We start from the raw sequence: 24,439 nt of genomic DNA on the forward strand, positions 1-24,439 counted from the left end.
TGGGAATACTGATGCTGCTACTACCATTAATTCAGTCACCAAATTTTACAGGCCCTTTAACATTGTTTCCTTTGTCAGAGGAAACACCTTAGACACCTTGTCTACTCTCCTTCTCAGTGGATCTACTTCAAAAGAATAAAAAAGAATAAAAAATATCTATTGTTTAAAGCCTTTGCCACATTATCTTCCAAGAAAAAAAGGAATTATTATTGATCACATATTCTAACACAATCTTTCAATTCTGGTCTGGATCTCCAAGCCTAACCACACCATAATCTCACTTCTCCTACTGTATTTATCACCAAGTTTTTCCTCTAATGTTGTAACTTCTCCATGCTAAATGTATATTACTGTCTTTGAGGGGTTGTATTTTTATACATGTATGATGATTAATCTAAAAAGGAAATTAAGAAAATAATTCTATTCACAATAACACAAAAAATAATAAAATACTTAAGGATAAATTTAATAAAAGGAGTCAAAACTCATACTGTCAAAATAATAAAATGTTGTTATACAAGATTTTTAAAAATCTAAATGCATTTTATAAAATATCCTGTTTGAGTCAAAAGAGTTAACATTAAAGTGCAAATACTCAGTAAACTATCTACATATGCTATGCAATCCATATCAGAAGCTCCAATGACTTCTTTGTAGAAACTGACAAATTAATTGTAACACCCATTTGAAATTCCAAGGACCTGGAATAGCCAAACAATTATGAAAAAGAAGAAAGTAGGAAGACCTTGACTTTCTGCTTTCAAAACTTTCTACAAAGCAGTGGCAATGAAGACTGGGGTACTAGGGGGTACCTGGGTGCCTCAGTTGGTTAAGTACCTTACTCTTAATTTTGGTTCAGGTCATGAGCTCATGGTTCATGAGATGGAGCCCCCCATCATGCTCTGCACTAACAGCACAGAGCCTGCTTGGGATTTTCTCTCTCTCACTTTCTCTCTGCACCACCATCTCCAAGTAAATAAACTTAAAAAAAATGAAGAGAAAGAAAGAAAGAAAGAAAGAAAGAAAGAAAGAAAGAAAGAAAGAAAGAAAGAAAGGCAGACTGTGGTACTGGGACAGAGATAGACATATAGAAAAGTGGAATAAAATTGAGAGCACAGAAATAAATTCACGCATCTATGGTCAATTAATTTTTGACAAGTGTTCCACAACCAGTGGTGGGAAAAGAAAAATATGTTCACCTAATGTTCCTGCAACAAGTGAATAGCAGAAAAAGAATAAAGTCAGATCCATTTTGTAAACCATATACAAAAATTAACTCAAAATGCATCAAATAATGAAATGTAAGAGCCAATACTCTAAGACTCTTAAAAGAAAACAAAAGGATAAATCTTCATGACCTGAGATTTTGCAAAGGATTCTTAAATATTACACCAAAATCATGAGCAACAAAAGAAAAAAAATAGATAAATTGGACTTTTTCAAATAAAAAATTTTGTGCTTCAAATAAAAAAGTAAAAAAGACAATCGATGGAAAGAGAGAAAATTTTTGCTAATTATGTATCTGATGAAGGACTGGTATCTAGAATATATGAAGAAATCCTTACAATTCAATATAAAAAACTAACCCCATTAAAAATTGGTAAAGGATCTGAATAGTCATTTTTCCGAAGAAAATAGTCAAGTGCCTAATAAGTACATGAAAGATGCTAGACATCATTAACTGTCAGTAAAATACAAATCAAAATCACAAGAGACAACATTATACCTACCAGCATGGCTATAATAATAAAAAAAAAAAGACAAATAGTGAGAAGTATTAGTGACAATGTAGAGAAAATTTAACTTTCAGAGCCTGCTAGTGGAAAAATGGAATAGTACAGCTGCTTCAGAAAACAGTTTGGCAGCTCCCCTAATGATTAAACAAAGAGTTATGATCCTCTACTATGTGTATGTATATATATATATATATATATATATATATATATATATATATATAACAAAAATAAAAACGTATATCTAGACAAAATATTTTATATGAATGCTTGTAGCAGCATTATTCATTATAGCTAAAAAGTGCAAGTAATCAATGAAACAACCTAAATATCCACCAACAGAGTAATGGATAAGGAAAGTGGTATATACATACAATGGAATATTATTCAGCTACTAACAGGAATGAAGTAATGACACGTGTTACAGCTTGTATGGATCTTGAAAGCATTATGCTAAATAAAAGTTGCCAGACATGCATGTTCATGTATTATATGATCTTATGCATATGAATCTCTGGAATTGGAAAATCTATACAGACACAAGAGAGATCAGAGTTTGCTTAGGGCCTTTAAAAAAAAAAAACAAATAAACAAACAAACAAGAAAACTCTTCCTTTCTGTTCCAAGAATGACAGTGGTCATTCTGAGGTGAAGAGAGAAAATTGGGATTGCTGTTGAAGGCCAGTCCTGCCTGCATGGACAAGTGCCCTGCGGTCTTCATGTCACTGGGGCATTGCAAAACTATCCCCTCTTCATTCTTGACTATGGAAGTTTATGAACAAAAGAAATCTCCCAGCTCAGGAACAAGACACATCTTGGGTGAAATTACACCACAATCCCAAGGTACTGACTTTGGTCCTTAGACTCCTTTCTCCAGGATTTTACCCAGAACTCAGGTCCCTGCTAAAGCCACTTGTGTGTATTCTGGGTTATAGGGGAATGAACTACAGGGACTGATAGCTAAAGGACATGAGGTTTTATTTTGGGGGTGATTAAAACGTTCCAAAATTGCGATGATGGCTCAACTCATCTCAGTATACTAAAAAAACACTGAGTTGTATACTTAAATGGATGAATTGTATGGTCGGTGAATTAGACCCAAAAGACTTTGGTAAAAAAAAATACAAACAAAAACAAAACAAAACAAAACCCCAAACAAACAAACAAAACAACCATTTAATTGCTCTCAATTTCAAAATTTGGCCAGGAAACAACATAGACAGCTAGTCTCTGCTCCATGTGGTGTAAATCAGGGTCATTTATGGCACTGCCTTCAGGTGATAGCTCAACAGGTTTAAAAAAAAAATGCCAAGATGGCTATACTAACATGTGGTGACTCCGTTATCTGGAGGCGATCAAACCTCTCTCCATGTACATGCCTAAGCTTCTGTATATGGATGCCTAATCTCAGGAGGGTAAATATGGAAGCTACAGGTCTCTCGATAGTGATATTAGAGATTTGAAAATGTCACTTCCATCACAATCTGATGATCAATCCAAGTCACAAGTCCAGCTCAGATTCAAGGTGAAAGGAACTAGATTATGCATCTTCCAACTTCATGGATGGCATGAGAGGTGGGATCATAAGAAAAGGGGAAACATTGTTGGTGGTCCTATTTGGCAAAGGTTTACCCCAGTATTCCATCTTTAAAAAGTCATCAACCGACAAGAAATTACACAATGAAATGAAAATTCTAGAGTCTGTTACCTTTCCTGCATTCCCTTACTCCTTTATAGCCAAACTTTTGAAAAACTTTTATTCTTTCTTCCCATTTTCTCACCTACCACTAATCCATTAATCCACTCTAAAAGTATATACCAAGCATCATAGTTGTCAAATATTAAGCTCATTTCAATTCACCTTTTAAATAATTTTATAGGAGTTTCTCATTCTCTGACTCATTCATGAAGCCTATAATCCTCTGTTTTAAATTTATTTTTTTGAGAGAGAAAGAGAGAGAGAGAGCCAGCAGGTGGGAGAGAGATAGAAAGAGAAAGAGAATCCCAAGCAGGATCTGTGCTGTCAGCACAGACCTCAAGGTGGGGCTCAAACTCATGAACCATGAGATAATGACCTGAGCCTAAGTCAAGAGTAAGACACTCTACTGACTGAGCCACTCAGGTGCCTCATGAAGCATATAATCCTAAGTCAGAAGAAGGCTTATTAGTTTAGAACTTTAACAAAACAGTAAGCTTGAAAGCTGTATTCAGGGAATAAGATTTGTCAAATTTGCATTATTAGAGTCAAAGCCTGGAGGATCCCATTCATAAAGTTTACCTGTATGTGTAGAAGAGGGAATAACAATAAAAACTAACTGTAACATTTATTTCTCACTTATTGTATTAGGCACTTTGTAGGTATTTATTAAGTTCTTTTGACCTTACTATCAGGTAGACACTTTTATAATGTTCCTGACTTTATCCATTCAGGAAACTCAGTGAAATTGTGTTAAGTGACTCACACACACACACACACACACACACACACACACACACACAATTTAATATAACTAAATATACATCCCTATCTACCTACCTACCTACATACCTACCTACTCTATTATCTGTCTCCTATCCACAAAGTATAAACTCTGTAAGATAGGAATGTGTATACTCAGCTGGGTGCTCAGTAACCATGTTGACAAAATCAATGACTAAATAAATAAATATATTTGTGCTTTTTCCATCTTTTAAATTTTGTTTTTGCAAGATCAAGACATGAATCATACGCATTTCAATATGCTGCTTTTCACTACATGAGCAATGTTCTTTTTTGTCACTATTCTTCAATAGGCTGACTTTTTAACTGACTAGATAATATTCTTTAACATGAATAAAAAAGTTTTACTATCTAATTCCTTACTGTTGGTTATTTGAACTGTTCCTAATTTGATACTACTGTAAAGTATAGTGTAATAAATATTCACATTTAGAATTTATCTTAAGTGTAATTTTTAGGATAACTTCCTAGGAATTAATAGTATCAGTATTTTTAAAACTGTGTGCAGATTGACAGGGTATCACCTATATATTTTCCACCAAGAGTAGTAAAAGAGAACACCTCTTTCATTTCATTTTTGGCAACGCTGGTATTAGAAGTTTTAATTAAGTTGTAGATTCACTTTCTTCAAGAAGAATGGCCATATTTGGTTTTCATACTTTCAAAAACCATCAATTTAAAGCCACAACATAGACGAAGAACTTTTGCAGATGGAGCTGTTCTTGGAACTACTCTTCACTTTGGATTTCACAACTGATAACTACCCAAGAGTTTCCATCCCTAAGTTCAGGGCAGTTTTCTTGAATGTTTGCAAAGTAATTCAGTTCATTACTGTTGCAGAAAGAAAAGAAACTATAACTATCAACCTAGGTAGGTGGTTTGGCAAGAAGTTAGAGAGAGGATATAATCCACAGGAAATATCGTACTCCCACACCTCCTCTGTCCAGGATTTGTTATTGAAGTTTTTGTCCTCTACTAGTACATACTCCAGTTCACTACCAGGAGATCCTCACCTTTCATTTTGACTTTGATTGAACCTGTCATCTCCTGCCAGTGCTCCTACATGAAGCTTTACCTATCACCTTCATTTCCTGAAAAGCCCATCCCTTACTTTGTTGTCCATGCAAAGTTAAGTCCTCTAATAATCACCATGCACCATATCAATTCAACTAAACTCCAGCATTTCCTCCACAGCTAAGTCCTATAACAGACACTTCTACATTTACTTATCTTCCATTTCTCCAGTTCTCCCAAAGCACTGTGCAGGAATTATCCCCCTTTCCCCACTGTCTTTCCCTAATCAATCACTTGTAATCCCTAGACCCACTATTCACACAACTCTCCTGTGTCATGATCAAACTACTCACAATAGTTAACAACAATTCTTGGTTATATTAAGATACGGGAGTTCAGGTATAGTGTATTTAGAATCTCTTAGGGAAAACAGAAGAAAAAGAGAGTATTATCCTCTGTCAGGGCTGGGCACATCGGACAGATTATCAAGGTTTGCCCAAGTGCAGGGTGGTGTTATTTTAAATTAGACAATACCTAATATATTTGCGCTATTCATGTAATATAGAAGGACAGAATATTGCAGTTCTCCACATATAATGAGATTGATTTTTTTAATGGGCTTCCAAAAGACGTAATAGCTATAGATGAAGTGTAACACAGAATTTCCTTTTAGTAAAGACTTTCAGATATGTGGATGCTTTTAAATGCGATGAGGTTATTATTCAAATATATGCATCTAGACCTTCACACACACACACACACACACACACACACACACACACACAAAGGCCAACTGCTCGATCTCTGGGATACTTGAGCAGTTACAGCCAGAGGGCTGGTCTGAATGATCTGGAGGTCTTTTTAAATAGAATTCTGTATTTAGAATCTGTTGTCTGTATTTACTTTCTTCGCAGACCCAGTGAACCTGGCAAGCCTATTGTAATTAGAAATTACAATTTAGAGCTGGAGCTAAATGGAATGGTTAAATGTAGACACACCTAGGCAGCAGGCGGCCCTTCTGGCAGTCTGTTCTATTGTGTTGTTCTTCGCGATTTCTAATCCAATCGCATATTTAAAAAACTGAAACATTTTTAAAACGGAAAGAACTGAAGAGAGAAATGTTTTTCTTTTATGGGGCCTTGGTATCTCCAAAAGAAAAGCAAAACCCTCCTGCCAAAGGAAAATGTTTTTGTCGTATTTTAGATTTATCGTTACACATGGGTGGGAGGATGGAAGAAGCCCAACATGTTTCTTGCTGTCATGATTCCTTTTTTATGCCTTTGTTTTAAATGTTGTCATTGAGTTCAGGGGCCAGGAGAGGGAGACGTTAATATGGAGATCATAGCATGGGTCTTTTTGAGAGCTTTCTTTTGTTCTTGGTTCAGTTTCCACCAGGTTAGACTGGGAGTACTGCTGAGGAGGCCACAGGATTGAGGGTTGTAAAAGTCAAGAATCTTTGTTTTCAGTGATAATCTTATAACAAATGGGAGCCAGGTGTGCAATATTTGAGTTGGCTGCTTTTCAGGGTTTTTATTTATTTTTCTTTAGGCATGCAACAACGAGGCAGGCTAGAATGAAAATACAATCTCGTAATGCCTATTTTGGGTGGTTTTTAAAATTATTGAGTAATTACAACAAACTATAAGGAAAATATGAATAAAGATACAAACTTGAGATAATGCATAAACTTTGGATTTCTCCCAAATATAATAAGTCTTTTATCCTCAACTGTTCCGATCACATGAGGCCACCCATCTGGTTTCAACTCCTTCAGACATACACCGTTTTAGGTCACTGACAGTATTCATGGATTATGGAGTCAAAGAGGTGGAAGAGACCTAGAAATGATCTAAAAAACCTCTTGTTTTGCCTGCTTAAAGTGTCTGGTCTAACTCAGTGGTAAAACTGCAATTAACGATGAGTTCTTCCACTTTCAAGCTCAAGGACACTTTTTTCCTTCTAACATTCTTTCTCTCGTTTTCATAATAGAACGATCAGTAAATGATAGAGTTTTTAAATAAGCACAGTTTAATTCATACATACTCAAATCCCAATATTTTCCATTTCACAAAATATCACAGCCTGGGGGGGCCTGGGTGGCTCAGTCAGTTCAGCATCCGACTTCGGCTCAGGTCATTATCTCACAGTTTGTGAGTTCAAGCCCAGCGTTGGGCTCTGTGCTGACAGCTCGGAGCCTGGAGCCTGCTTCGGATTCTGTGTCTCCCTCTCTCTCTGCCACTTCCCCACTTGTGCTTTGTCTCTCTCTCTCTCTAAAATAAATAAACATTAATTTTTTTTTAAATATCACAACTTTTAGAGGACTTTGTCAATCATCGATTTACCCATCTTTTGATTTCTGCAGCCTGATTTCCTTTAAATAAAACTCCCACCCATGTGCTCCTCATTGGGCTGACTACATTCACAATTCTACTAGAGCCACATCAGCCCAATGGGAATGCCACATCACCTGGGCCACCGTGATTGGGTCATGCCCCCGATCCCAAATCCGTCTGAGCTAACTGTAGGACTTGTACAAATACATCTTTAATACAGGTATTCTCTAGGTGGTATGGTTGTTAGCAGGCCACAGGAGCATATGAGTAAAAAGGAAAGCATTTGAAAATGTAAGCTATTCAGTGAAAAATAAAGATCCTAAAAGTACATGGAAATGGGTAAGGGCCTTGTTTCAGAGGTGCTAAATTATATGAGTTCAGAGAAGTATTAGTGCTACATACATTCACTTTACTATGCATTTTTCTGAACTCTTGTAGTAACCAAACTCTACGTTCCTTACATGAGACTGGCACCCCAAATCATTTTTTTTCCAAAAATGAGGTAGTAAATAAAGATATCAGTGCATTTGGATTTTCATTTTTTTCTTTTATCCCCATTGAATTCTTAAATATTACTGCATTTTTAAAGAGTTACTCAGAACAAAATCTATTCTAAGATACCACAAAAGGGGATGAGAACTAGGATAATTGCATGAGAAAGGGAAATGTGTGGATATTTTTAACATTCCAACTCTCTATTACACTTAGAGATGATGATTATGAGTAGGAATCCAATAGGGGGCTAATCCTGTCTTATTACAAATGTGTGTATTCGTTGGGACATAAAACATTCCTATATTTATGGAGAAAAATAATGTTGAGTTGTATATAAAAGTAGTCAGACACATTCGATTTTTTGTCTTTTCAGCAAATATTCTTTTTTTTTTTTAATATGCTTGAACTATGTTCCCTTTTTGTTTTCCTGTTATTGACACAGTATGGACTAAGACCATAAAGGAGATAATTTAAGGACAACTTCATACCTGAAAAGTTGAAATCATTGGTTTCCCCTCACAGAGGACTCCCTGGGGAACATAATACAGGGAATCATGGGCAATTTACTACTAGTTGTGATATGTGTCTGTCTGATATAAAAAAACCAATGGTTTCCTTATTTTTTTAAATAAAAGGCCTCCCTGGGGACCAAAGAGTAGAAGGTCAGAACAGCTTTCTAGTTTGCATGCCTGTTTGTTCTCCAACAGCAAACAATCCTTCAGGTAATGACACTTTGGTCTCTGGTGCCGTGGATGCAGCCCCGTGTGCTCTGCCACACCTACCGCTGTGCTATGATTACAGAGAAGTTCTTACCTGGATGGAAAATGCAGGATTTTCAAGATGAAATATGCCCCATTCACTTGCTACTCTCTTACTCAAACTTGATGCACCTGATAGCCCTCCACTCCTTAATCCAACTCTATTTTAGAAAGAGAAAATCTTTGTCACATCTCTACATACCATTTAAGGCCCTGGTTTGGTTTGTTTTCTTCCTGAGCCACTTCCTTCTACTGAAAAATTTAGGACACAGCCTAAGAGCATAGCAAAGCATCAGCGACCTATAAAATATACTGGGGCAAACAGCTTAACTTGATGCCAAATTTGGTTAAGATATTTGTAAACATCTCTGAAGGTGCTGATCTATTTATGTGTGTGTGTGTATGTGTGTTTAGAGGAACACATATGAACATGTGAAATCAAAATGAAATTTCATTTTAGAATGGTCTTTTAAAAAGACTTTTGTTAAGCCCTTAAGCATCATTATGGACGACATAAAACAATGCAAAGACAGTATTGGTATACTTAAGCCAAGCTGCAGTATGAGACTTAGTGCCAAAATCTATCACTTTCTTGTTATAGTCAAAATCCTACAGTGTTCTTTAAATTCTTTCCACTGAAAAAAGCTATATGGCTTTTGCTGTAAAACCACATGTCCAGTCTCTTCAATCTTTACAATCTTATTTGAGTAATGTGAGAGAAATGTGTGGTGGTAGGAGACATATATATATATATATATATATATATATATATATATATATATATAAATACACACACACACACACACATATATATATACATGTATATAATGTATATATGTATATATATATATATACATATGATACATAAACATATACATACACACGTATATATATATATATATACATATGTATATATGCTGTCTTATCGATAACATTGTGATTTCCAAAATGAATGAAATTTCAAATATTGAAAAATGAGAGGGAAAAAAGAAAATCTGAAATCCTTGTGAAAATATTCCATGAAATTATTGCAATATTTGCTAGTATTGCTAGTATTGACTAAACCCCTGTTCATCTGACAAACTGTGGTTTCCAGTTTTTGATGACTGGATAAAAATTTCCACATATGAATATTGTACTGTTGTATTTAGTTGTTCCACGCAAAAGCCAACAGTCCATAATGATGTTAAGTAATATGTATTACACTAAGTAATACTTAGAGATTTAAATGATTGGGGAAATCTGATATAGAGGAACTATTACACTGAAATACACTATAAAATTATTCAACTCTAAGAATGGTGAAATAATTTTTCTATTATAATTTATAGCAATAGGTAAAAATTAATAAAGTATTCCAGCATCATAACTATTCACTTTTTCTAATATAGTTTTATAAAAATTATCTTTAAGAATTGATTTTATCCAATGGTGGACTGAGCCTTGGGAAGAAGAGAGGGTTAAATAGGCCAAGTACAGATTTTCCTTTTTTTAATTTTTTGTTACAGTGGTGAAAATAATAAATAGAGCACTATAAAGGTAGTTATATGACACTAGTCATTTGATAAAACCTGTAAGACTTTACAGCACAAAAATTACCCTTAATGTATACAAATTAAAAAAGTAATATTTAGGAGATTGGAGGATTTCACGATAAAATGTAGACTGTGATTAAAGAATCTAACTATATTATAAATTTATGAAAAAACTTCACTTAAGGTGAAGGGGGGAAAGATGTTAACCAAAGTCACATTGGAAAAGAGGAAAGACTGTAAGACTAAAGGCAAAAATAAATGAACTTAAGCACTGCACTCTAGTTGGTTGTTTTCCATGGGAGTAGGAGTTACAATTCTAATGCCATAAGACTTGGATACTGGAATTAAACAATAACTGGATCCCAGATGGTAGGAGCCAGGTTTCTTAGTGTTGGAGTGGGAGGTTACAGATAAGCAACAAGAGGAGGCTAGAATCCATGTGGTAATGCATTAAAGTTGTATGTATTATTTGTTTATATCAGGATGGACTCATCATAATGCTGATTTTACTTGATGTATACACAGATAAATAATACAAAAGTATTATAAGACGCATATAAGCAGGCTCACATACTCACATTTCTTTGCTTTATTTTTAGATTATAACGCAAGGAATAAAATAATTATCTATGATAATATAATAACTTAATAAATGGAGGAGAAAAAATCTCTGCAGAATTCCACATAATTTATATACTTTGCTGTCAAGGAAGTGGAGCGTAACTCCCTGTAATTCAGGTGGGCTGTAGACAGTGACTTACTTTCCAAGAGTAGGGCATGGAAAGTGGGATAAAGAGTTATTTTACAGCAGGGAAACTTTACCTCATAAACCTAACAAAGCTTACCTCAGTCAAGTAGGTGATAAAGGTTAAAAATCAATGGTGATAAATCATGTTGATGGATGGATGGTACCTTTGATATGATGTGATGTAATGAGAATGGCACTTCACTTCTGTGATATGTCTCCCAAAATTATAACTCAAGTCTAATCATGATAAAAAAATCTAAAAAATCCCAATTGAACGACATTCTGCAAAATACTACTGGTGTTCCTCAAAAGTGCCAAAATCAACAAAAGTAAAAACAACTATCTCAACTCAGGGCCTTAAAAGACATGATAACTAAGTAGAATATGGTTATCTTGGAAAAGATCCTGACACAAAGGAGTTTTGGTAAAAACTAAGGAAATCTGAATATAGGCTTTAGTTAACAATGTGTCAATATTGGTTCCATAATTGTGATGAATGAACCATGATTACTATAAAACATTACTAATAGGGAAAACTGGGTTTAAGTATAGGGAAACTCCCACTATCTTCATAACTTTCCTACCTATCAAACACCATTCTAAAATTTACAAGTCATTTAAGAATTGATTTTAATTTAACTCGGAAGGAATGATAAACTCTTCACATCTTTGAAGGCTTTGTATTCACACTCAAGTAAAATTATTTTTACTCTCAAACTTCTTTGGTATCATCAGAACCTTCAATAACCTGGTGCTTGCCTTGCTCACTCCCACCTCTTTTATTGTTCTGGTCATTCTTATCTCTGGCAATGAGGTACTCTTTCCTCTTAGAATACTTACCCCTCCTTCAAAGAACACTATAACCTTACTTTTAGAAGACTTTCCATATTCATTTTCAATTTTCTTACTCAAGAATATTTGTCTCTTATACTTAATCTTTACTCCAAAATTTAGCATGGAAATATTTAAGATCCTACATTACTCATTATTTTTTGTGTATATAAGTGTCAACTCTCCAAAATGTGAATATGCATTATATTGTTTACTTCTTTATTCTCCTTAGCCAATAAATCGAGCTATTTTTTTTACTAGATACTATATTGATTTTATAATGTAAATTCTCAAATACATATATACTTACATATATATACACATATACATACACACACATATATGTATACACGTGCATATGCACGTGTGTATATATATGTGTATGTATATGTGTATGTATACACACATATATATGTACATATATATTTACATATATATATTCAGAAAGTGAATACATTTTCCATTGTTATTCTATTTGAAGATAAATAAATTTTTTATAAATATTTTTAAATTAGAATATGGGAGCAGAAAATAAGTACATGAAAAATAAAGGTAAGACAGAAATACAGAAAGAAATATTTAGGTGGACTAGGACTAAGTAGGCCAAAGAGAGATTATAGCAATTTTAAGGAAGAATTTGTTCTTTTATAAAAGAGTAATAATAATATTTACAAACAGTAAGAAAAGGGATTTATTTTTACCCATTTGTATCTTTAGTAAATATGCATATTCTCCATTTATTTTAACAGAGATTCCACTTATAGTGAAGGGTTAAATCCTTTAGACAAGAAGGTACTTGTACTGCATTGCTTTATACTTACTGAGCAGGAAATATCTTAGAGAATTTTTAAAGGAACAGACTTGGTTCATATGGCAGGAAGACACAACGTTTCCAATAACTGTTCTGAATTCCTTCCATGTTTAATAAATAAGAAGCTGGGTGCATGGATACTCAGGTCACATTTCTAAATGCTCACAAGAGCTTAGTGTGGTCACGTGATTACATTCTGGCCAATGAGATAGAAGTACAAGATTTTTTGACAAGAATTCAAGAATCTTCCAAGAATCTTCCTCAAAAAAAAGATAGCTGGCATATTTTCTTTATCACCTTTTTGTTATTCTTTCTCATCTTTAATTACCCAGATATTCCCTGAAGGAGTATTTCCCCCCGTCAGGAATCATAAAACTGCTTTATTTTTTAGTTTGCCAAAAGTCCAAATTGTCAGCTGCTATTTCAGATCTTCAAATAAGAGATAAATTAATTTTGATCAAAATTGGAGGGTCTGAAAGAAGAATAACACCAACTCAAGAATTTATTTAAAATTCAACCCATCAAAGAAAATACTCCCTCCCAAGTAGCAATCTTTTAACTTTAGGAATTCTGAGTTGCACTGAAAAACTTGAAAAATGTTGAAAATAATGTGTTTAAGGATCTGTCTGTGGAAAATAGTACACAAACTGATAGAAGTTTCAGTCTTTCCTTTAAAAAATATTATTAAATTGAATTCACTATAGTCACATCGTTTAAAGGATTCAGCTAATATCTGGTAGCCCATCAACACCTAGAACTAAATATGATACATTTTAGAAAGGAAGGGAGGAATAAAATGTTTTAGATAGTTTTCTCAACTTTACAACTCAGATATCATCATCTCTATTTACAAAATAAATGGTACTGTCTTGGGAAGTCAAAAAAGTTCTCTTAGGTCAAGCAGTTTATAAGTGGTAGAACTTGGGTTTGCACATGGTTTGTTTCTCTGAGTTCTTACAACATGTTAGCCTGTGTCTAGTGAAGGAACAGTGAAGGAATTTTGTTGTCTTTGTTGGTATTTTTGTTATAGTTTGAACATGCATGTACCTGGAGGAAAGTTTCCTTTAGGGAAGAAAACAAGGAAAAGTCTAAAGCTGTTTGTATTCAGTAGATAAATCAGAGAAGTATGAGAAAGTTCACAACACTCCTTTGAAAAGGAAGATTGCTTCCTTCTTGTTATCTTTATGTTAATTGCATAATATTCACTGGCATGTGGAAATAATATTTTCCTCCTACTCATACTCAGCCACTCAGCTATTCTCAATCTGAGTCTCTACAGTCATACATTAGAATTTTTTTTTTATTGTCTGAAACACGGATAGGAATCTGAAAAAAAAATGTTAAATCAGATTATGAATAAATGGACACTAGGTTCATTCAGTTTGGAAAGGAAAGGAATGTAAGATCTTGATTTAGTTAAATTTGTTTTTGTTTTTATTTTTATGAGGATTCTTAAATTAAGTGCTTGAGTAAATTTACTGAAATGTATTTCATAGATACCAAGAACATCAAACTTTCAGAAGTTACTTTTTGGCAAATTGTTATTTCTTTAAAGTATTTCAAACACCCAATAAAATAAAGTCTTTCTCCATTAGTACACTCACAGAAAACAACATTTGGATAGATAAAGTGAAATGAATCAGAAACACATGGATTGTATTTCTTTAAAAATAAACATGAATTTAGGGGCGCCTGGGTGGCGCAGTCGGTTAAGCCTCCGACTTCAGCCAGGTCACGATCTCGCGGTCCGTGAGTTCGAGCCCCGCGTCCGGCTCTGGGCCGATGGCTCGGAGCCTGGAGCCTGTTTCCGATTCTGTGTCTCCCTCTCTCTCTGCCCCTCCCCTGTTCATGCTCTGTCTCTCTCTGTCCCAAAAATAAATAAAAAACATTGAAAAAAAAAATTAAAAAAAAAAAAAAAATAAACATGAATTTAAAAATTATTGGAAAAGTGTCTAGCAAATGGGTTATTCTTAAATCAAAACATTTAAAAAAATGGATTAATACATTTCAGAAACTCTAAGGAGGAAAAAAAAAAAAAAACACCAGAAAACTGCTTTTCAATTAAAGCAGAACAAAAGGTAATTTTAATTTTGTTTTATTTCAGAATTCTCTGTTTTGATTCAGGTAACAATATTTCATGTAAATTAAAAAGTCACATATAAGTCATTGTCCTATTTTGTACATACAGAGAGAAGCAATAATCCTGTCCTCCTGACCTGGCTTATAAGATTATCTTGCTCTTTTCATCCTCCCTCTTGCAATGGAATAAGAGAACAAAGTTAAATATGGTTGGATCATTCAGCTTCAAAAGTGGTCTCGGCTATTTGCAGGTTGTGTTTGTGTAAGTGCCCTGTACAGTACCTGGCACTTAGGAAGCACTTAACACATATTTGTTAAATAAACAAATTAACTGAGATTACCAAGAGTCTTAGATATGAAATTGTAAAACGATAAAGGAATAGAGTCCCAGTGAAATTAAATGATTTACCTCTAAGATTATGTGAAACCAGAATGTGAATTTATCTTCAGGTTCCCTGCTTCCATCTATATTGACCTCACTATCTAAACAAGGCTTTTTCATAACTATAAATTTAAAACCATAGTGATAGTTAGTGTTAGTGAGAATTGAAGAAGTATGGGAATATGAAAGTTAAAGGGTAGGGTCCAAAAATGCCTTAGTTCCTATCCATTCTTTGAACACAAAAATGCAGAAGAGCAGAAAGATGGAGTGGGTGTTAGGTGAGAAAATGTTCAAATACTGAGAATTCCAAGGAAGCCACACTATCATTCATTACATGAGTCATCTCAGTTGTTTTCAAAACATCACTAGAATTTTCTAAATATGGATTTGCCTTTGAGTTTCATGATACTTTCAAATCAGATCATTTCATCATTGATTTTTATTGTGGAGTATCTCACAAACTTAATAGCAGCACAAACTTAAAACTTTCAGAGTGAAATATACTTGAGATATTATCTATATCTCGTTTTTTCTCATATGAGTATCTTTAAAACAAATGATTAACAATCGGTCTTTAAATTGCAATATAAGCAAAGTGTCATATATTCCTTGGCAACAAATTAATACAATCTTAAGAATATCAAATTTGTTTAAAGTTACTAAAATTTTTATTCCATTATAATTTAAGCACAATAATATAGTAAACTAAATGTGATCTTTTTTCTTCAGGAACATAGATTTATTTCTAAAACTGGGAGATTTTCACCATTTCATCCTGTTGAAAGCTATCCAAGGAAATGGGAAATATAGCATGACCTGTCTATTGACTTAGGAACTTTTGACAATGTTAAATAAAATTTATCTACAAATTATAACAATCAATGAATAACTTTTACATATGAATAAATGTATTTTCAATGACTGTATCTTTGATTTTTTTCTTCATTAGGTCAGTGGAGAAAGTGACTTGGGCAATAGTGGAGTTCGCAACTTGATTTGTACTGAAGAGAATAAAACCTACAGAGGTTAATTTCATACAGGCTCATAGAACTAGTTAGTAGCCAAACTAGGATTTGTATGATGTTAGCAGGTAGATTAACATGAAGTAAAGATTTAGAATTTACAACCAATGGAAAAAACAATGTGTAAGACTGCAATGCTGATATTTGCTATCAAATAGCAAAACTTATGTCTGTTAGACAATGATGGGCAATCAATATCTCAGAGACAAAGGATAAAATTTCTCATTGAAGAGGTGTTCTGAACTTCTAATCCTATATACCTTCTTAGTCATCTTTCAAGAACCAACTCTCTGTGGACTACTTATCTCCTTTTCCACCAACCAGATAAGGTGATATATATAAACTCTCTCCAATGTACTCCCAGGATACTCATTTCATAATTTTATAATCACACTTACGAATAGTACATTGCATTGTGATTATCTAGGTGTATGAATTTCTTTTCTGTTCATACAAATTCAATTCTGGAAAGAAAGGCAGTGGGATTTATTCATATTTATATTCTTAACATTTGGTCTAGTACTATATAATAAAAGTTTAATGAATGAAATGGAATTTAAGTGCATAAATGAGTATCAGAATTCTAAGAAGATTAAGTATGAAAAAATTTTAAGGCTATAAATAAAATATACTATCTATAAGAGTAAGCTATATAGGAGCCACATCACAAGGTATAGCAGCAAAGCTAGAGTAAGGAAAAAATCAGAAAGATTAAATAATATTGAAACATGTAAGTAGTCCAGTGATGTCACTGAAATCACAAAAATGATGAGGAATTAGACAACTTAAATCAGAACCAACCAATCTATGCAAAGGATCAAGGCCCAAATCAGTGGCCCAAGTGATAAAACCCTTGGCTAAAGCCAATGTTTCAAGGTAGACATCGCTGTCAAAGTAGAATCAAGCAAAATGAAGACAGAAATTAGCATCTCCAAAAAACAAGACTACTTTCATGGACTGGAAGGTTTGTTTAAGTAATACAATATATTTTCAAGAGGCCACTCTTCATGAATGCACCTTCAACATACCATTATAGCCAGCCCCTCTCCCCCCCCCCCCCCCCCCCCACCGCTGGAATTCTGAGGCTGGTGAGATAAGGCAAAAAAAAAAAAAAAAAAAGGAGTTCAATGCTTTCAAATCTTTGAAATACTTTCTAATACTTTAGAACAGCCTATTCCTTTAAGATTCTTTCTAATACTTTAGAACAGCCTATTCCTTTGAGATTCTGGGTTAAAAAATATTAATACATACACAAAAACATACAAATGGACAATCCAAGTACTCCTATGACTCTAGATGGAATGCTTGGAAAGAAAGTCTGATTATGGAATTATTTTATATTCTATATACAGTATACATATAGTGTATATGTATATTCTATATATGGAATTATTCCATATACTCTATATAAAATATGGGGTTAGCTGAATTTAAAACATGGAAAAATTATAGGTATCTCCCACCACCGGTAAGCCAGTGATTAATTGGGAACTGTTAATAATTTTTGCTTGTTTATTCTTCAGTGTTCTAATTTCGCAGTGGTGTCCTTTAAGATGATGGACTTACTTGTATATAACAAATACAGAGTTGTTACTAATTTTTTATCTGAAAATAATGACAATAATAATCCAACTATAGGAAATATAGGTGTGCCCATAATTTAAGAAAAAAATAGTATCTCATGTATTTTAAAGGGCTTATACATGCACCTTATTTAAATTAAAAAACATTTTTAACAGTATGTAATTAAATTTCCACTTGCCTTAGGAATAAATTAACTTTTTGGTTAAGGGATTTTTTTTTTTTAACTCAGAGTTAACAAGTCTACGAAGATGATTTAACCATATTGAAAAAAATTAAAATCCACCCAAAGCCCTCTAAAGATTCAATATAATCCACATAAAGATACCAAAGACATTCTTTACATAAACAAAGGAACATTGCTAAAATTTGTGTAGAACCACAAAATACCTGGAATAACAAAAGCAGTTCTGAGAGAAAAAGGAAAGGCTGGAAGTATCATGCTTCTGTATATGAAACTATACTACAAAGCCATGGTAATACAATTGTATTGTACTGACACAAAAACAGATGCAGGGGCCAATAGAACAGGAGAGAGAACCCAGAATTAAACCCTGGAATATATGGTCAACTAATATTCAGCAAGGGATCCAAGAATACCTGATGAGGAAAGGGTGGTCTGGGACAATTGGGAAAACACATGCAGAGCAATGAAAATGGATTCCTATCTCATACTACTCAAAAAAGTTTACAGAAAAAAAATCAAAGAACTAAACTTAAGATCTGACACCATAAAACCCCTAGAACAAAGTGTAGGGAAGAAGCTCATTGATATTAGTCCTATCAGTACATTTCTGGACATAATGCCTAAAGCAACAACAACAAAAGAAAAAAAAAATCAAATAAAACTTTATCAAACTCAAAATGAACCACTAAAGGAAGTGAAAAGACAACCCAATAGAGTGGGAGAAAAATTTTGCAAACCATAAGGTATTAACATCCAGAATATATAAAGAATTCAGTCAACTCTATAACAACAAAAATAATCTGATTAAGAAATGGGAATAACTAAATAGCCATTTCTCCAAAGAGGACATCAAAATGGTTGACACATAAAAATAAGTTCAACATCACTAATTGTCAAGGAAACACAAATCAAAACCACAATGAGTTACCATGTCATATCAGTTAGAATCATTACAAGAAGACAAGAAAAGTAGTACTGGTGAGGATGTGATGAAAAGAAGACCCTTATATATCACTGGTTAGAATGTAAATTGGTCCAACAATTATGGAAAACAATATGGAGGTACCTCAAAAAATTAAAAGTTGACCCACCATATAATCCAGCAATTCTACTTCTGGGTACATACCCAAAAGGAATGAAGACAGGATTTTGATGAGGTATATGCACTCCCATGTTTATCACAGCATTATTCACAAAAGCTGAGATATGGAAATGACCCAAATGTCCATCAATTAATGAGTGGATTTAAAAATATGGTACACACATATAATGAAATATTATTCACCCTTGAGAAAGAAAGATATCCTCCCATTTTTGACAGCATGGATGGGCCGTGAACACATTATGCTGAAAAGTCAGAGAAAGAAAAGTTTACGATATTGCTTATATGTGGAATCTAAAACAAGTTAAACTTGTATAAAACCATAAAATGGGGGTTATCAGGGTATGGAGGTTAGGGATAAGAGTGATGGTGTTTATATCAAACTAAAAAGCATATGCACAGCAAAAGAAACCATCAACAAAGTAAAAAGGGAACCTACTGAATGAGAGAAGATATTCTCAAATGATATATTTAATAAGGAGTTAATACCTGAAACACAAAAAGAACTTATACAGCTCAATGCCAACAACAACAAAAAAATATGGTTAAAAATGGGAAGATGAACTGAATAGAAAGTTTCCCAAGAAGCAAACAGGTGGCCAAGAGACACTTTGAGATGTTTAATATCACTTACCATCAGGGAAATGCGAATCAAAACCACAGTGAGGTATCACTTTATACTTGTCAGAATAGCTAGAATCTAAAGGAAAATAACAACTGTTGGCAAGGATATAAAGAAAAAGGAACCCATGTGCACCATTAGTGGGAATGTAAATTGGTGAAGGCACTGTGGAAAACAGTACGAAATTTCCTCAAAAAATTAATAATAGAATTATAGTAAGATCCACTAATTCTACTGCTGGGTATTGACCCAAAGAAAATGAAAACACAAATTAAAAAGGACTATGCACACCTTTGTGTATTGCAGCATTATTTACAACAGCCAAAATATGGAAGCAAACTAAGTTTCCACTGATAGATAAATGGATAAAAAAGATTGGTGATATATACAAGGGAATATTACTCGGCCATAAAAAGAATGAGATCTTGCCATTGTGACAACATGGATGGACCTAGAGGTTATTATGCTAAATGAAATAAGTCAGAGAAGGGCAAATACCGTATTATTTCAGTTATATGTGGAATTTAAAAAATAATGAATTTACAAAGAAAATAAATAAAAATTAGACACAGAGGCATAAATACAGAGAGACAGTTGACAGAAGGGAAGGAGTGGGGAGAAGGGCAAAATGGGTCAAGGGGAATGGGAGCTACAAGCTTGTAGTTATGGAATGAGTAAGTCAGGGGAATTAAGAGCACAGCACAGGGAATATACTCAACAGTATTGTAATAGCATTTGTATAAGATGGTAGGTACACTTGTGGTAGGCATAGCATAACGTATAGGCTCATTGAATCACTATGTTGTACACTTGTAACTAATGTAACACCGTGTGTCAATTACACCTCAATATTTTTTTTTAAAAATTAAATATTTATTTTGGAGAGAGAGAGAAAGGAAAAGATAGTGTGTAGCGGGGAGGGGCAGAGAAAGATGGAGACACAGAATCCAAAGCAGGCTTCTAGGCTCTGAGCTCTTAGCATAGAGCTCATTACAGGGATTGAACTCACAAACTGTGAGATCATGACCTGTCTGAGGCACTCAGGTGCCTCTACCTCAGTATTAGTCTTTTAAAAGGTATGGTGTTTAAGGGTACAAACCTGTAGTGAGTAAATAAGCCAGTAGAGCTCTAATGCTCAATATAATGAAAACAGATAATAAAATTATAGTATAATTATATGTGATAAGTATGATTGTTGATATAGTCATATCATAATATATAAATGTATGAAACTAATACACTGTACACTTTAAATTCATATGATGTTATACATCAAATATGCATGATAATAAATGGTAATAAAACATCATGGGGATCACTTCATAATGTATAAAAATACTGAATCACTGTGATGTACATCTGAAACTAATAGGATATTTTGTGTCAATAATACTTTAATAAAAAATAAAATTTTAAAAATAAAATTCATACAACACTAAGACAAACTTGAGCATAATTTGGGTTTTTTTCTTTTGATAATACAGAAATGACTGAATTGCATAGGGAATAATTTTACATATATATTGAACTTATTATATACAAATTATTATTATATTAACTGTGTCTCTATATTGCCAGTTTGGGGAAGGAAATTTCTATCTGTCATTAATTATTTTCTTACAAGAATTAGCACATTACCTATGGATCACAACGCATGTTCCATTTACAGAAATGTAAATGTAGAGTGGCTGGAATACAGTGTTACAAGAGGTAATGTTGCAAATGCCTTGATTGGTGCACTGGAGTTTTATTCTGGAGGCAGAGAATTGTAGAAAGCTGTTTAAGTAAGAACGCAAAAAAAGTTTGCATTTTAGAAGGACAGTCCTAACTTGATTAGAGATAGAAAACAGAAAAGAATAGAAAACAAGAGGTCTAACGGGAGGCAATTAAAACAGTCTAGAAGGGTCTAGATAAAAACCAACTAAATAGTCCAGATGAAGAATATCTGCACCAAAGCAATGGCACCAGAAAAGAGTAATCGAAGATAGTTTCCAGGGGAAAAAAAAATGTATACATTGTGATTATGTGGAGCTTAATCCAGAAATTCAAAAGTAAATCAGTATTAGGAAATGTGTTAAAATAGTTAATTATATTAGCACATAAAGCACTCATTCTTACCTTTGCTCAGAATATAACCTTCTTCCCCATACATCTGGAAGGTTTACCCCACCCCAGACCATTCTGGTGTGATAATATGTCCCCTCTACAAGAGACCGTAATTGACTACTCTTTTTAATTTTTAATTTTGTAATGTTTATTTGTTTTTGAGAGAGAGACAGAGACATAGCTTGAGCAGGAGAGGGGCAGAGAGAGAGGGAGACAGAATCTGAAGCAGGCTCCAGGCTCCGAGCTGGAGCACAGAGTGTGATGTGGGGCTTGAACCCATGAACCGTGAGATCATGACCTGAGGGAAGTCTGACACTTAACCAAGTGAGCCACCAAGGCACCTCTAAACCATTCTTTTTAAAGGGGCATTTACTGTCTTTCTAGAGCCGCTTATTCTGTTTATTTTTCTACCTAACAGTAATTGCTATCTAACCCTGCCTTATTTATATTTTTATTACTTGTTCATTATCTTTTAAAACTTTATTTTGAGAGAGAGAGAACAGGAATTAGAACAAATTTGAGAGTAAGTGTTCAAAATTTAGTTATGTGTTATGGATATGACTGAATTCATATATGTAAAATACATTTGGTATAACTTCAAAATTTTAAAAGTAAAAATAGACAAATATTTTCCTTATAGACCATCATGCCAAATGCCAACCTCACCCTCAATGAAAAAAACATCAGGAGTATCCCTACTAAAATTAAAAACATGAACGTAACAATATTATTTGCCTCCACTCTCATTTTTAATTTTTTTGGAGCAAGTAGCCAATATAACTAGACAAAGGAAAAAGATATGAACATTTCAAATGGTGATTTATCTGGAAAATTCAAGAATGGAAAGAGAAAACTATTACAACTAAAAAGAAAGCTAAGATTCTACAAAAGGGGAATAAATATCTATGTGGCATTTGAATAAGAAAGGTTTCCTTAGAAAAGACAGAAAAATGGTAAACTGATAAATATTTTAAAAAGACTATATTGAGATGAAAACATTTCAATTAAAGGAGACAATGAGTTAAAAACTAGCTACAAACTTGTAAAAGATATTTGCAATGTAAAGAAAATTTTGACAGTGGCCTGGCACCAAGATTATAATAAAACTCCTATGAATTGGTAACAGATATTCCAAATACCAACTAGGAAAATGCATAAAGTTTGGAATAAAAAATGGAAAATTAAAACATAGCCTGAATTTAGCTCATATTTAAAATGAGAATTCAAAGCAAAATGAAATACTTCCCATCCATCAAATTTATCAAATTAAAAGACCTTTTATAACAAGTTTGAGTGGGATGTAAGTGATTATATAAGAAAACACAAAATTATTATTACAGTAGTATTTATAATAGAGAATTGCAAACATATACCCATGAAATAAGGTAGTAGGTCTAAAATAGCATGCAAAAATCTATCAAATATTTAAATAAGAGATAATAACTTCCCTATCTAAATGGTCTCAACATATAGAAATATATAAAAAGCTGTCCAGTTTGTTCCTGAAGTTAGCATTTGTCTTCCACTAAACAAAAGTTATCACTAAAAATTAATCTTTACATTAGTTTCACTTGTGAATATAATGTAAAATACCAGGTAAAATACAAAAAAAAAAAAAAAACCACTTTGAAATAATATATAAAGAGAGAGATGAAACTTCACTAATCTTTATTTAATTCCAAGAAAGCAAGGATCTTATTGCATTAAAAACATGTATTGCAGATACAAACAGATGTCAGAGAGCAGAACCCTTAGCTTACCATCCCAAATTTACAATTAGTTATCATTCACATCCAAGTAAATAAACTGTAGAGTAATCCTAAGACTGGCAGAACAAACTCTACAACTAACCAGAGAAGCCACATTGTAGAGGTTAGGAAGGGCATACAAAGTGGTGAGGAGCTGCCCACAGGAAGAGGGAACTGCAGGCATGGAGGGGGAAAGTGCCAAGGAGCACACAGGAGGAAAACAAAGCCTCATTAAGTCTGGCCTTGAAAACCAGTGGTGCTGAATTCCCTGAGCTTGTATAACCAGTGGGACTGGGAACCTGGAGCTAGAAAAGCCAGTTGATTCAGCACTGGGCCAGCAGGGAGGGCAAGTGATAGCTGGGTCCCTGCTCTTAGAGAGACAGCAGCCTGTGGAGAGGCAACATGGAAACAACAGTTGACACAACACCTGGGGCAAATGGAAGGAAAATCTGTTTAAAGGTTTTTTATTCTTATTTTTATTTTGAGAGAGAAAGAGAAAGAGTGCACATGTGAGTAGGGGAGGGGCAGAGACAGAGAGGGAGAGAGAAATCTAAGCAGGTTCTGGGCTGTCAGCATGGAGCCATAGGCTGGGCTTGATCTCAGGAATCATGAGATCATGACCTGAACCAAAATCAAGAGTCTGTCACTTAACCAGACAGAGCCACCCAGGTATCCCACGGAGGGAAATCTGTTTAAATGGATTCCAGAGATGTTGGGGGACTTCTCCAGATATGAAGGAGATAGCAGGTGCCATCCCCCCTCCTGCACCCCAGCATAAACACAGAGACATCTGAAGGAAGCTACTTTGCACAGACTCTTGCTACCTAACCTGCTAGTGGTGGAGCCTGCCCA

The sequence above is a fragment of the Panthera leo genome, chromosome A1, assembly GCF_018350215.1.
Source record: "Panthera leo isolate Ple1 chromosome A1, P.leo_Ple1_pat1.1, whole genome shotgun sequence".
In the NCBI taxonomy this organism is placed as follows: domain Eukaryota; kingdom Metazoa; phylum Chordata; class Mammalia; order Carnivora; family Felidae; genus Panthera; species Panthera leo.